The following is a 15,400-nucleotide window of genomic DNA, read 5'->3' on the forward strand; positions in this document are numbered from 1 at the left end:
AAAAAAAATAGTTGTTTACTACTACTAAGTTTGGGGTGATGTGGTAATGTGTTACGCAGTCAGAGAAACATAAATTGATTTTGGTTCCCAGAGCACTCAGTGCCATAGCAGCAACAACAACAAGAAAACTAAAACCACGTCAGAGGCTTTGAGACCATGGTCCTGAAGAGGTCATTAAAAGAAGCATGATAATGCGTGTGGACGCTGTCAGTGAGCACTTAAATGAAAGTGAAGAAAATTTTATTGAAAATTAAAGTAAAGGGTCCCTTTATGTGATAACTAAAAGTACTGTTGACTGTGATTATATTGGAAAGTTGAAAATCAACTTACTGATCTAACCAACAAGAATAGGCAGAGGGTTGAAAGTGTTTTCTGGCCTCTTGCTACTTATTGGACAATATGATAAGGATCAGATAATTTGAAGAAAGATCTGTTATAAGTATAAAAAAGCCACAAGATGATAGGTTTAAAAACAAAAATGTTTCTCCTTCCCCATTCGCTAATATTTCCAAATAAAGAAAAAATTTCAGTGTGAACATCAAATCCAGAGTAAAACTATTAGATGCTTTATTAGGACCCCCGAAAGGAATGGTGAGGTTGTGCTTCAGAGCATTATTCACTCAGACAAGGCCCTCTGAAGCACTTAAAGTCGTGACACTTAATTAAATAAAAGCCCCTCTAAGAATTTACGTTTGAAACCCCAGACCATTCATTAAGGAGGCCAAAATAAAGAAAGACTTATCTTGATGAGATTTGTGGGTATAGGGATTTTGTCTAATGGTTATACATCTATTAATAAGACATCCAATTTTTCAAAATCATCATATCAGAGAGAGTATATTGGCAGTAGGTATTTAGCCCCCAAATGTTGAAGGGTAAGAAACTAGTTGGGAAATATCTTAGTTGCAAAAATGACCTATTCTTTTTATGCAAAAGGAAGCGTGATTCAGATGATAGACCAAGAGCCAGAAGGCTGGAGCCCAGAGCTACCACGACACGTCAGGAGGGCTGATCATTAGTCAAACTGCCAACATATGTCTATATATTTCAGAATTGCTATGAACTAGTGACTCCAATGTGCTTCACACCTTGTTTAGATTTTCAGAAGGACTATAATGGATATCCTCTCCGTTAAATATTGGGTGTGAAAAGTGAGATAACTTGTCCTTCAGTTCATACATGTTTACCTGAAAATAAGGCCTCGCTGGACCATCAGCTCTAATGCATTTTTTGGAGCAAAAATTAATATAAGACCCAGTCTTATTTTACTATAAGTCCAGGTCTATAATATATAATATAATATAATATAATATAATATAATATAATATAATATAATATATAATAGAACATAATATAGTATAATAAATACTGGGTATAATATAATATAATACTGGGTCTTATATTAATTTTTGCTTCAGAAGACACATTAGAGCTGATTGTTGGCTAGGTCTTATTTTCGGGGAAACACAGTAGTTCTGCAAATGTAGAGAAACTGTGTTTAATTAGCCTTATACACAGCTGGACATAATCTAGATGCTGGGATTCTGGACCTCGAATCTGTACCTGAGATATCCTAATATGATGAGAGTTTCCATTTTTGTCTATTGTGCATATGGAGAAGATTTCATTGTGGTGGTCAGAGGGACAGCAGAACATTGTATTTTCCACAAATGGTCACAGCAATATTTCTGGCTCCTCTTACAGAAAATTGATACTCCCCATCAAGAAAGGAGATCTGTTTCCCCTCTCCTTGAACCTGAAAAGGACTTTGTAACTGTTCCACAAAGATAATATAGTGAAACTGTTACCTCATGCTAGTTTAACAAAGGCAGTACAATTTCCACTTGACTACCCATTTCTCTCTTGTGACACCTGCCTTTGGAACCTAGTTATCATGCTTTAAAGAAGCCCAAACTAGTCCCTGTGGAGACACAACATGGCAGAGTCCATGGGCAGTGTAACAAAGACTCAGCTCATTGTCATTGTCAACCTCTGAGGAAACAAGATATGTGATTCTGGGCTCTTGCTTTCACATCACCTAGCTGAAGCTGCAGATATCATGAGTTAGAGACAAGCTATCCCTGCTGTGCCTTGTCTAAATTAATGCCTCACAGTATTTTTGAGTATGATAAATAATCATTTTACATGATTTAGTTATAAGATAATATGTGACTCAGCCAAAGTAGCAGGCATAAACTCCTTTAAAGGTTTAATCCAAAAACTAGAGTGTGGAAAGTGTTTCTTCCCCAGCTTTATTCAGATATATAATTGACATATAACATTGTATGATATACAACATATTGGCTTGATACATTTTTATATATTGCAAAATGATTACCACCACAGTATTAGCTATTAATAATATTTCCATCCCATCCTGTAATTACCATTTGGTAAGCACATTTAAAATCCATTCTCTGAGGAACTTGCAAGTATTAATATATAATACACTATTATTGGCTATAATTACCATGTTCTCCACTAGACCCTCATAATTTGTTCATCATATAGCTGGAAGTTTGTATTCTTTCACCAATATTTCCTCATTTCCTCCATCCCCCAACTCCAGGTAACCACCAGGAGAAGTGGTTACTCTATTTCTCTGACATCGACTTTCTTAGATTCTATATCAAAGTGATCATACAGTATTTGTCTTTTTCTGTCTGACTTATTTCACTTAGCATAATGCCCTCAAGTTTGTCTAAGTTATTGAAAATAGCAGGATCTCCTTCTTTCTTCATGGCTCAATGGTATTCCTCTGTGTGTGTGTGTGTGTGTGTGTGTGTGTGTGTGTGTGTGTGTGTGTGTTTCACATCTTTATTATTCATCAGTTGACGGACACTTAGGTTGTTTTTGTATCTTTCTTACTGTAAATAATGCTGTAGTGAGCATAGTGGTGCAGATATTTCTTCAAGTGAATTGATAGCAATGTATAAAACTGCTCACATTTCTTATCTGTTAAGTGTTTAATTTAGGACAAGGACATATTACCTTCACTCAATTGAAAATTTCATTGTAAAAAAAGTTTATCTTAAAATATTTAGTACCCAATTCTAGAATTTCATTATTTTAAAAACATTTCATTTTCATTTAGTTTAACATGAATTTTAAAATAAATCTATGGAGTTGTACCTTAGTGGTAAACATGCTAATGTTACTAAAATTTGTTGTATCAAAAATAACAAGATAGGTAAGACATAACAACATTATTATATTTGAGAAACTCTTAGGGAATTTACATTATCAATTGAAAGTGACATTTTGTTTCATTTCAAGTATGATTTATTATTATTTATCTGTAATTTTAACAGAACCAGCAATTTTAAATGTGAAATAGTAAATTCTTCCGCTCATTGCTCACATAATAACAAGTTAACAATGATGTTTGAGGAATCTCAAATTCTGTTGGATTATTAAATGTTCTTTTTGAAGGTGCTAGCAGTCTTCTCAATGACCATTACGAGTATTCGAAATGTGTACTAATTGCTTAACCATATTTTGGCCACAGCTTTTATATCACTCACATTTTGCTCTATTTTTTTCCTGCTCTTTTATGAGCACTGTCACTTAAGACAGATCATATTTTAAGCAATATATCTCATAGCTTGGTAAAATTTGATCTAAACAGTGGAATACTTCTTTTCTGTATGTGTCACTTTTTTTTCCCACCTGTCTGAATACAAATCATAAAATCAAACAATCTGATGAGATCCGCAGTATTGCCCTGTACTACACCTAAGTCACATAATCTCATTCTTTAATTTAATAAAATAGTAAGATTTTACATGTGTATTTAACTCATGGTTATATTTTGAGAATATATATTGTGAGTCATATGTTCTTAGCAGGCAGAGATCCTAAGCTTTCTCTTAAAAATCTGCCAAATCTGGATTTGATAAAGTTTTTTCCCAATTGTCTAGTTTTCTCTTACATATTCTATTATTTATTTCATGTAATACTGAATTGTTAAAAAAACATTAATTACTAGAATAAAATTGTATGAACCATCTTTTAAGATATTATTAGACATTTATTTTAATAAAAAGAGAAGAGCTTTATTTTAATGTATTTACATATATATATGTATATACACAAATTCACACAAAAATAGTTTGCTAAATATCTAAATACATTTTGTTTCAAAATGACTTAGTGACAGATCAAGAACTTATCTAAGCATAAATGCATTAAGGACATTTGTTTTTCCACACAAAAAAATTATAAAGTTAAGTAGCTGGGAGGTTTTAATGTACAAGGTTAAATGCAAGTTTTCACATTTTCAAGAGGTGTTAAAACGGTAAAGTATTCCCATAAAGCAAAATGTTATCCTTTTACTTATGCTAGCACACAAGAATGAAAGCATGCCCTGAACACATAAACCAGGCTGATATACCTAAGCCTCATTCATCATTTGTGTATTATGTGTGTACATATATATATGCACACACACACACACACACACACACACACACACACACACACGGGTAGCAATTGCGTCTATAATCTTAGATAAATGGACATGTGTAGTTTTATACTAAAAGTTGCACAGCATAAAGTTACAGAATTCCTAATTAAGTTTGTATTTATAAGAATTTCAAATGCATATATATAGACACACACATATATGTAAAGAGAATTTATGTTCTGAAAGAAGAAAAATAGTTCCTCTAAAAACAAAGAATTTGGCAGTCTCTAGGACTTTCATGTTTGTTCTTTAAATAAATACTAGAAAGTAGAAATACTCAAGAACTAATAAAACATTTTAGTGGTATTTTTTACATTATTTCAAATCTTGTCCCAGAAGTCAGACTTTAATATCATTTTCATTACTTATTATTTTAAAACGCACAATGGGAAACAGAGTACATTTTGGAAGAAATAAAAAGCCTTAGGAATATGTTTGACGATGTCTCCCCCACTTTTCATCTATTTCTTTATAATTTTCTTTAAAAAATAAACATTCACCTTTCAAAATCCAAAAATGTAGCAGGATATATAATGTAGAGTTCCACTTTGTACATTTTTCCCTATCCATCATAATCTCGCCACCCTCCATCCTCTCTATTCATTATTTGTTCTTCTCTATCTGCTTAGTGGCTGCATAGCCATGCTTCCCCACCACAGTAAAACATTTTTATGTTTTGATTGCATCCTTCCTTAGAATTTTATATACCTATAAGCACATCTAAGAGTATAACTTCATCCTACTCTTTTCCACAAAAGATAGCTTATTAACATATTGTCTGTCCCTCGTTTTCCAGCAACAGTATATTTGGTGATCTTTCTATATCTATAGGTAACCAGCTCCTGTCTTCTTTTTACATCTATATGGTATTTCTTTGGTTGGTTATATTCTAATTTATTAAATAAAGCTCTCTTTTGATGGCTATTTAGCACAGTGTAATTTGAATGTTCTGACAAATAATGCCACAATAATTGGCCTTGAAGCGTTTTTTGCACATTTTGATAACCCACTATGATGTTTAATTTTATATTTCAACTTGTCTAGGCTATAGTGCCAAGTTGTTTGATCAAACACCAATCTAGATGTTACTCACTCTGATGGTATTTTTTAGATGTGATTAACATCTAAATTAGTAGACTTTGTTTAAAGCATATTACCTTCTATAATGTGGAAGGTGGGGGTCATCTAATCAGTGGAAGGTCTTAAGAGCAAAGACTGAGATCCCCTAAAGAGAAAGAAGTTCTGTCTCTAGAGTGTCTTCAAGACTCATGACTACAATATAACACCAATTTTTTTTTCCTCTGGTAATTCCAACCTGTACCAAAAATTTCAGACTTGCCAACACCCACAATTGCATAAGCAAATAACCTTAAAATAAATGTAACTCTCTCTCTCTCTCACTTTGTGTGTGTGTGTGTGTGTGTGTGTGTGTGTGTGTGTGTGTGTGTATATATATATATATATATATATATATATATATATATATATGATTGGTTTGGATTTTCTCAAGAATCTTGACAAATACAACCTGTCAGCTAGAATTAGGATTGGTAAATTCTCTTCTACTGTTAAGTTTTCGTTCAAGTTAAAGCACCAATGTTTTTGTTGCTGTTGTTGTTTTCAGGAGTACTACTTTATTTGAATTGTTTTAAACATCTGTATGCATACAATTTAGAAAGAAATGCATTTGTGTCAGAAAATGATGGTGCTGAAATAGGAGAATAAGTGATCATTTTATTTCCTAGTCTGCTTAGGTTTGTCTGAGTGCATTATCAATATGCCTTTTTGAACTCTGTAACTTCCTAAAAGAACCATATGAGCTGCTAACTGTGCATTATAACGTCCGTACTTGATTATTTGGATGAAGTCTAAGTCTTAGAAACAATACTCCCAAAGGAAAACTGACAAGAAGTTGTTTAAGTGAAGTCATGTTCTCATCTTCAGTCATATGATATCCAAAAACCCAAATTCATCTAACTCAATATGATTTTTGGAAGGCCATTTCAGCATTTTGTGAATTTGTTTATTTACTTAATACAGACTATAATAGGGCCTCCTGGTGTCATCTTTCAGTAGTACCAGCTTTACTCTTAAAGTGGGGGAAAAGATTATAAGCAGGCTTATCTTCTAATTACAATCACTTTCTAATTTATTCTTCTGTTTCACAGCTGGTGTATATCCCAGAGTATCTAAAAAAGGGATAGTGCAATAGATAGCACATTTCTTTCAGAGGAAAATAATAATGCTTTTGCAAAACAGGTAATATAGTTACAGTACAATCATATAAAATGAAAAAGAGTTGTGACGGAAAAGCCTTATTTACCTAATAATCATTTAAATCATATTAAAGTATTTAAAATATGTTTATAAATGTCTGAGACTGAAATACAGAGACAAAAATTATTTGTCACAGTGGGCACACTGTTAGTTTTAGATCATATTGTTCTTGGCACCCATGAAGAAGTGAATTATAAAAGCTTAGAATTGCATGAAAGTATCACTTTAAGATCCACCTGTCACTTGCATTAGAAAAGTTTCAATTATGTATGCTGGAACTAGGACAGCATATATAATTGTTTATTTTTGGTAGTACACAAGGATCAAGTGTACCTTTAATTGTCAGAACTGAGACTGATTCTTGATACAGTAGGAGACCTGGATTTCTAATGAGGAACATTATTGTTTTATAATTTCAACAAAAGATATTGAACAAATTGTATAATTTTAGTTATAACATGAAGCAAAAAATTGGGTGACTATGTGATTATAACTGCTGAGAATCATGTCTAATTTTTATGTAAAATTTAAATCCTCATATAAAATGATAGAAAAGTAAAAATCAAGTGAAATGTTCTTTCACAGTTCGTAATAGTGATATATTGTATCTGAAAAAAATATTTGATACTCACAGCATTTTTCACTTGTAAAATGTATTTGTTTCTTCCAGGAGCTTTTTTTGATATATCTCATGATTTAATTGTCTTCTGATTAAAATAAGTAAATTATTTAGGGGCCAAAAGGTAATAATAACTTAGATGTTGATGCAGTTTTCTCTATTAATAGAATACACACACACACACACACACACACACACACACAAACACACACACACAGAGGGTGCCAAAAAAATGTATACACATTTTAAGAAAGGAAAAAACTGTATTAAAATTGTAATACTAAATATATAGTCACTTTTGACTTCTGCAATTGCAAGAGGTGCTCAAAGTGGTTGCCATCAGCGTCCAGACACTTGATTACAGCGAACTATGGCTACATACATTACGTCTCTTAAAATGTATATACATATTTTTGGTACCCTCTGTACATATTTCTTTCTGTCTTAACAGTATGATTTCTTTCTGTCTTAACAGTATTATTGTTCTTAAAACTGGAAGTCAAAATTTTATTCAGCCTAACAACAATTTCTGTGTAAAAAATATTACTCAGTCAAAATAACAAGTAGTAATTTGGAAATTATATCAAGTTGAGGAAAAGAACCCTATCACCTTAGGTATTACAAATTAATTTTTTTTTTAACAATCCTGTGTGGTTTATTTTACAAATAAATAACTGCACTCTAAACAGCTCTATTTCCTCAGCCATCACTCTGAGAGAGCAGATTGACTATCTGGCTCCCCTCTCCCTCTCCTTCACAGACCTTAATTGCATTGCCAAAGAGGTTTGACTTATACAACTAATCACTATTACATATTAAATTTTATGTATGTAACCAATTAGCTAACAAAAATGGTAAGCCAACTTCATGATAAAATTTAGTACTAAATTATTTTAAAATAAGGTTTGCCATTTCTTTAGAGTCAGCATAGCTTCATATTCTTCAACATGTGTTCTTTAGATATTTCCCAACATAGGAAGAATAAAGGAATAAAAAGAAAAGAAAGAACTGCAAATCTTCAGTAAATTTCGAGTTAGGATTTTAATATACACTATTTTATGTTGTAATTTTATTTTATGTATACTTTAATGAAAGACTGATTTTTCAATCGTGTCCTGAAGTGACATAGTTTTGAAGGTTCTAGCTTTATAACTTAAATAAATAAGTAAAATCAGAAATAATATTACATTATTGTCTTCCAGTTTTCCAAATTATTTTATTTGATCATAATAAAAGATAATAATTGTAAAACATCCCCAAATAATTAAACTCTATAAAAAAATGACAAATTGGTCCATTTAACACAAAAATATTTTTTTCCAAAACACAAAATACTTAAAACCAATACATTTTGTGCTCTAAATATATACATTCCTTCAGTTAAAATACATAGAAAATATTATTGGAACCATGTGATAAAACGACATTAACAAATGTGAACTAACTTGTACTATGATTTTATTTATAATTATCTACTGCCAAATTTCCTAGCCCAATTATTTTATCTTATATTGTATCATCACAATACTTGTAACAGATTTCTTTTTTAAATTAAGACTTTAATGTGTTAGAGAAGTTTTCGATTCACAGTAAAATTGAAAGGATGATACAGAGATTTCCCATATACAACTCCCTACTTGCATATATGCATAGCCTCCTGCATCTCTCACCAGAATGGTACATTTATTACAATTGAACCTACATTAATACATCATAATCTACCCAAGTACATAGTTTACTTTAGTGTTTCACTCTTGGTGCTGTACATTCTATGGTCTTGGACCAATGTATAATAACATGTATCTATTATTATGGTATCTTACAGAATATTAACACTGCCCTAAAAATCCTCTGTGCTTTGTCTATTCATCCATTCTGCACCCTCCTTGGCTACTCCCCACCCAACCAACCTCTGCCTAACACCGAGCGTTTTTGGTATCTCATAGTTTGCCTCTTCCATAATGTCATGTGGTTGGCATTATACTGTATATAACCTTTTCAGATTGGCTTCTTTTACTTAGTAATGTGCACTTAAGGTTACTCCATGTTTATTCATGGCTTGATAGCTCATTTCTATTTAGCACTAAATAAGATTCCATTGTCTATGAGTATATACCACAGTTTATTTATGCTGTCACCTACTGAAGTACTTCTTGTTTGCTTCTAACTTTTGGCATTTATGAAAAAATAATGTCCATGTCAATATATTCATCATCCTACTTTCCCTAACATATCACAGTCTATAATTAAATCAGTTGTATCCATACTTAACTTTTTGTTAGTTCCTCCTCTAAAATATCTCCACTGAGAGAAAATATTCTATTTGTCTTATTTGTTTGGGTATCTCCTGTGACTATCACAGTGCTATGTATGTGATATATTCATATTTGGTGCTCAGAAAATCTTTTTGCTTGAATGATTACTATACCCATAATTTTTTATTGAATTAAGGGTGAAGTGTAAAGCAAATTTTCTCTACTTTCTCTTTTATCCTCAAAAGATTCACATTGTAGATTTTCTTGGTCTTCTAGCCATAGAAACTCAATTAAGGAAAAATAATACTCTTTGTCAATAAACTCTCCATAATTCCTTCACAAATAGGAAAAAAGAGATGAAAAATTGAGGAAGGATATTCATTCTGAATCATGACGAAAAGCTTATTGTTGGCCATAATTGATCTGACAATAAACAGAACTGTCTATTCAAGTATTAGTTAATCAGTGATTCTATTACTCAAAGAGATGTTATCTTCCAGGAATTATCAGAACTATAATACCAAAGAAGTAAAAATATGATTGTTTCTCTCAGTAATCTTGCCAATTATGTGTTTCCTATAGTTGAAATTAAAAAAAAAAAATAGTTATCTTTATATAAATACAAAGAAAACACACAGAAATGCCCTGCTAAACTCAGAAGTTAGATTGTTATTAGTTTCAAGAGTTCAGTATTTTTATTTTTTGAAGTTATTTTCACCCATTCATCTTAAGTTTATTAGACATCTGTTTTGTTCATAAATGGAAGCAAAAACTATGGATAACTTCAATTATTTTGGGAGGCAAGTTTTAAGCTTTAATTTTAATTAAAATTACTTTTAAGCTCTTAGAACATCTATTTTAGGAATGTATCTTTCCAGAACCCACTTACTATGAGCATAGAAAGCATGCCACCAAGCCACATGGCTAGGTCACATGTAAATCATTTGGTCAACTGCCCCAGCTGAGCTCCCAGCCAATAGGCAGCGTAAACTGCTAGATATGTGAGTAAACTATCTGGGATGTTCCAATTCAACTGAATCTCCAAATAATTGCAGTCTCAGCTCATATCCTGTGGCTTAGCCCTGTGAACCTACAGAATTTTGAGATATAATAATTATTATTTCAAGACATTAGGTATGTTTCATATATTTAAATAAATATGCGATGGTACTAACTGTATGGTTAAAAGACAGAGATATTACTGTTTAGAAAACAAGCCAGATTTGAAGAACAGCCAAATACATTTCTAAAATGAAACCTATGTTAATTTAATATTAAATATGTTAATTAAATATTAATTAAAATTAGGAATTGAATGTATGATTTAAACAAAAGATTAGGTACAACTGAAAAGATGATTGGAAAACAAAAAGACCAAATTAAATAAATTATCCAGAAGATAACACAGAATATTAGAAATTGAAAACTGAAAGGGAAGTAAAGTGAAGAAAGAGTAAGATGATCTAAAATACATCAAGAAAGGTAGAATAAACAACATAGAATAGAGGTAATGTTTGATTACAAAGTGGCTGGAATTGTCCAGATATGATGAAAGACGTTAATCCACCCACAGAAGAAACATAATATGTACTATGCAAGTGAAATAAAAAGCAATTAATATCTAGGTACATTTTGTAAAACCATGGCATGCCTAAGATTAAAAAAAAAAAGTAGTATTCTAAAAGCAGCTGGGGGTGGGGTGCAGGGAATATTTACAAAAAACAATGAGAATACCAACTAAGTTCTTTCTAAAGCCACCACCAACAGCAAAGAAGGGAAAAAAGGAGAACTAGGTTATAAAATTTCTGGAGGAAAATGGAATTAGCTTGGGTATCTAACAAAAAAAGCTTTGAGATAAATATTTGAGGTCAAATAAAATATTTCAGAAAATAAAAATTGATAACATTTTCTATTAACAAAATTTCACTGAAAGAAATGTGTAGAGAACGTGGTTTATTTTATATTAGTGATTGAACAAAATAGTACAGATATGAGTACATTTAAACAAATAATAAGTTAACTAATTTTTTTTAAATGTCAAAAACTACTGGAAAGAAGGTCATCAGATATTAAGCAGTCAAGGTCATTATATTATATAAATGTAGATTAATAAGGAGGGAAATTTCTAGGGTTGCCTGTAAAATACAAATAGAATGTACACTAAGCTAGTAGAAAGGGAAAAATGGAATGAGGAGAAAAAAGATAAAAACTCAATACTTCATTCACTCCAAGAAAAAACATTAAAAGTGAACATTTCATACATATAATGCACAAGCAAAATAGAGGTTTTAAGGTTTTTATAGTATAAGAATTAGAAAACTGTAGAAGAAAATGATGTAAATATAGCTGGCCTATCTATACCAATAACTATGAGGAGAGTTTCAGCATTGCTAGATATAACATGTATATAATATACTGATTAAAACTTTAAGCTGCTAACTAAATGTGAAACTTATTTTATTTGCTAAATGAAAATTTTCAATATGATAAAGCAAAAGTCAGTTTTCCAAAGGAAAGAAAAATGACCAATGCTGTAGTATAAAACGAGATTTAAATAAGCTTGTCCAAAAGATACATAGATCAAATCAATTAAAAAGGAGTAATAATATTAAAAACTTACATAGCACAATTAAAATGCTTTATATAATGGTCTTAATGAATCCAACAAATGAAAAATACATGTCTTTCCAAATATAGAAAAACACAAAAATAATAAATAAATAAATAGGTTTTAAGGTATTAATTAAGCTCCAAACAAGTTTTTAATATGTTGTCATCTGGAATAATAACACTAACTATGTTATTTAGAAATCATATACATAAATATAATTTAAAAACAAAAATGGTTATACATTAACAAATTTTAAAAGTTTTCTTGGCAAACCACATATTATTGAATAAATAGAAAGCAAAATTTAAACATCTGAATGAGAATGGAAATATAATTTATCAAAGCATATTGTTTCAATTAATTTCAAAATAAAGCTATACAAGTTTACAGATTGGAAAGAAAATATTTTAAATGGAGTTAGATGATAAAATCTTGAATATTGAAAATCCTAAAGAATCAACAAAAATAATACTAAAACTAATAAAGGAATTAGTCAATATCAAAGGGTAAATGTTCAATATAAAAATCAATTGTATTTCTATATACTTTTAGTGTATAATTTAAAACAAAAGTTTAAATATGCTAAATTGAATAACACTAAAACTCAAGAAATATTAAGAATAAAGTTAAGAAAATGTGTAAAACCTTAACTGTGAAAGCTACCAAATATTATTAAGAGAAATAAAACAAAGGGGAGGGAGGAGAGAGAGAGAGAGAGAGAGAGAGAGATACATGCATTATGCTATGGACTAAAAATGACAGTTATTCCCAAAATGACCAATAGATTTATAGATTCTACTACACTCCCTATCAATTTCAGGAGGCTATTTTGTTTAAAATTGACAATTGTTTCTAAAAGTATGTATGTCAAAAGACAAAGAGCCTATAATATTCAAAACAAATCTGAAAAAGAATAAAGTTAGAGAATTCACACTAATGATTTTTAGACTCACTATAAAGCTACAACAATTAGGACATTATCATATCATATGGCTATATATATTTTTATATATGCATAATATATATTATATATGTTTATACACACATACACACTATATACTAATGAGTAGAATAGAATTAAAAAGTGAATGTACATGCTCATCTGATTTTTGAGTAAGGTGCAAAAGCAATTCAAAGATTAAAGGGTGACTTTTCTAACAAATGATGCTAAAGCAATTAGTAACTCAAAACGGATCGGAGACAAATATAAAATGTAAAAGATGTAAAATGTTTACATAAACAACAGAAGAAGGTCATCAAAATCTAGGGGTAGACAAAAAGTTCTTAGTATTGAAACATACACACACACACACACACACACACACACACACAAATAAATCCTAAAATTAAAAAAAAAAATGTTAACTTGAACTTCATTAAAATGAAAAACTGTTGCTCTGTGAAAGCCCATGTGAAGAAAGTGAAAAGACAACCTCCAAATTTGGAAAAAAATTGCAAATCGCATATCTGACAAAGAACTACAATCTAGAATATACACAAAACTCAAAATCAACAGTAAATACAAACAAAATCGAAAACTATTCAATTAGGAAATGAGAAAAAGGCATGAAGACTTTTCACCAAAGAAATCCAGATTGCAAGTAAACACATGAAAAGACATTCAACATTATTAGCCATTAGGGAAATGCAGAATAAATCCACAGTGAGATATCCCTCTGAAGCTAACCAAATGGCTATTTTTTTTTAAATGGGGAGGGGGAGGAGCAACAACAGCAAATGCTGGTGAGAATGTGGAGAAACTGGATCACCCTTGTACCGCTGGTGGGAATATGAAATGGTGCAAAGACTCTGGAAAACATGTTGGAAGTGTTTTGAAAAACTAAACGTGAAACTGCTGTATGATTCAGTAATTTCATTCTGGGCTTTTATCCAGGCAAGTGGGAACATATGTTTACATGAAAATCTGTACACAAATATTCCAAACAGATTTATTCATCACCAAAAAAAAATTGAAAAAGTCCAGATGTGTTTCAACAGGTAAGTGGAAGCAAATTTCAACAGGTAAGTGGAACTGCTATACCATGAAATATTATTCAGCAGTAGAAAGGAACAAATTATTGAGACATACAGCAATCTGGATGAATGTCCAGTTTTATACTGAGAAATGAAATAATCCCTAAAATGTCTGAGTGCATTTATGTAGCATCCTGAATGGACACAATTATAAAAATGGAAAAATAAATATAGTAATGTCTAGTGATTAAGGAAATGGGGGTGAGAGTATGGGGGGCAACATGAGGAATACTTGTGCTGAAGGAAATGTTCTGTACCTTGGCTTTATCAATGTCAGTATACTGGTTGTGATATTTTACTATATATAGTTTTGCAACATGGAACCACTGGGGAAACTGGGCAAAGGTATATGGAACCTCTCCATATTTCTTACAATTGCAAATATACATATATATAATGCATATGTACAATGAATCGACAATTTTCTACAAATAAAAAGTTCACTTAAAAAAGGTAACTATGTCAAGTTTGCAGGATACCATATAAATATATGGAAATCAATTGCAATTTTGTATATTAGCACTGAACATTTTGGAAGTAAAATATTTTTTTTTAATTCATTTACAATAACGTCAAGAAATAAAACGATATTACACTCAGGGAAAGAAATAACAAAATAGATCAGGAGGGCATATGGGGATTTTAATAACTCTTTTACAGTTTTGTTTCTTAATATAGAAGATGAGTTCATGTTATATATTTTACTAATATTCTTTAAACACTATGGTATATTATTACTGTAGGATATGTTTCAAAAAATAATATACTACTTCCACTGATTGTAAGAATCAGAAAACTAATCCTGCTGGTTGGCATCTCACTCTTTAAGAACAATGATCCAAGATCATTGGTACCAGAGTCCATTAAAATTTACATACACACACCACACACACATACACACACGAATGTACAAGTACAAACGTCACATATGCGTACATGAATACTGACTGCTCCAATAAGTTATAGCCCCTTTTTGATTATCAACCAGACTAACTTAACTTTTTTCTCTGCTGGGGCATTAACTGGGACCTTAGTGAGTTTTACATAATTATTCTTAAAGGAATTTACTGAGAGTAATTGACAAAAGTATTGTGTGTATGATTCCTTTATAGGCACAAAAATTTTATTTGTATGCATAC

This window comes from Rhinolophus sinicus, linkage group LG02, assembly GCF_036562045.2.
Source record: "Rhinolophus sinicus isolate RSC01 linkage group LG02, ASM3656204v1, whole genome shotgun sequence".
Classification (NCBI taxonomy): Eukaryota; Metazoa; Chordata; class Mammalia; order Chiroptera; family Rhinolophidae; genus Rhinolophus; species Rhinolophus sinicus.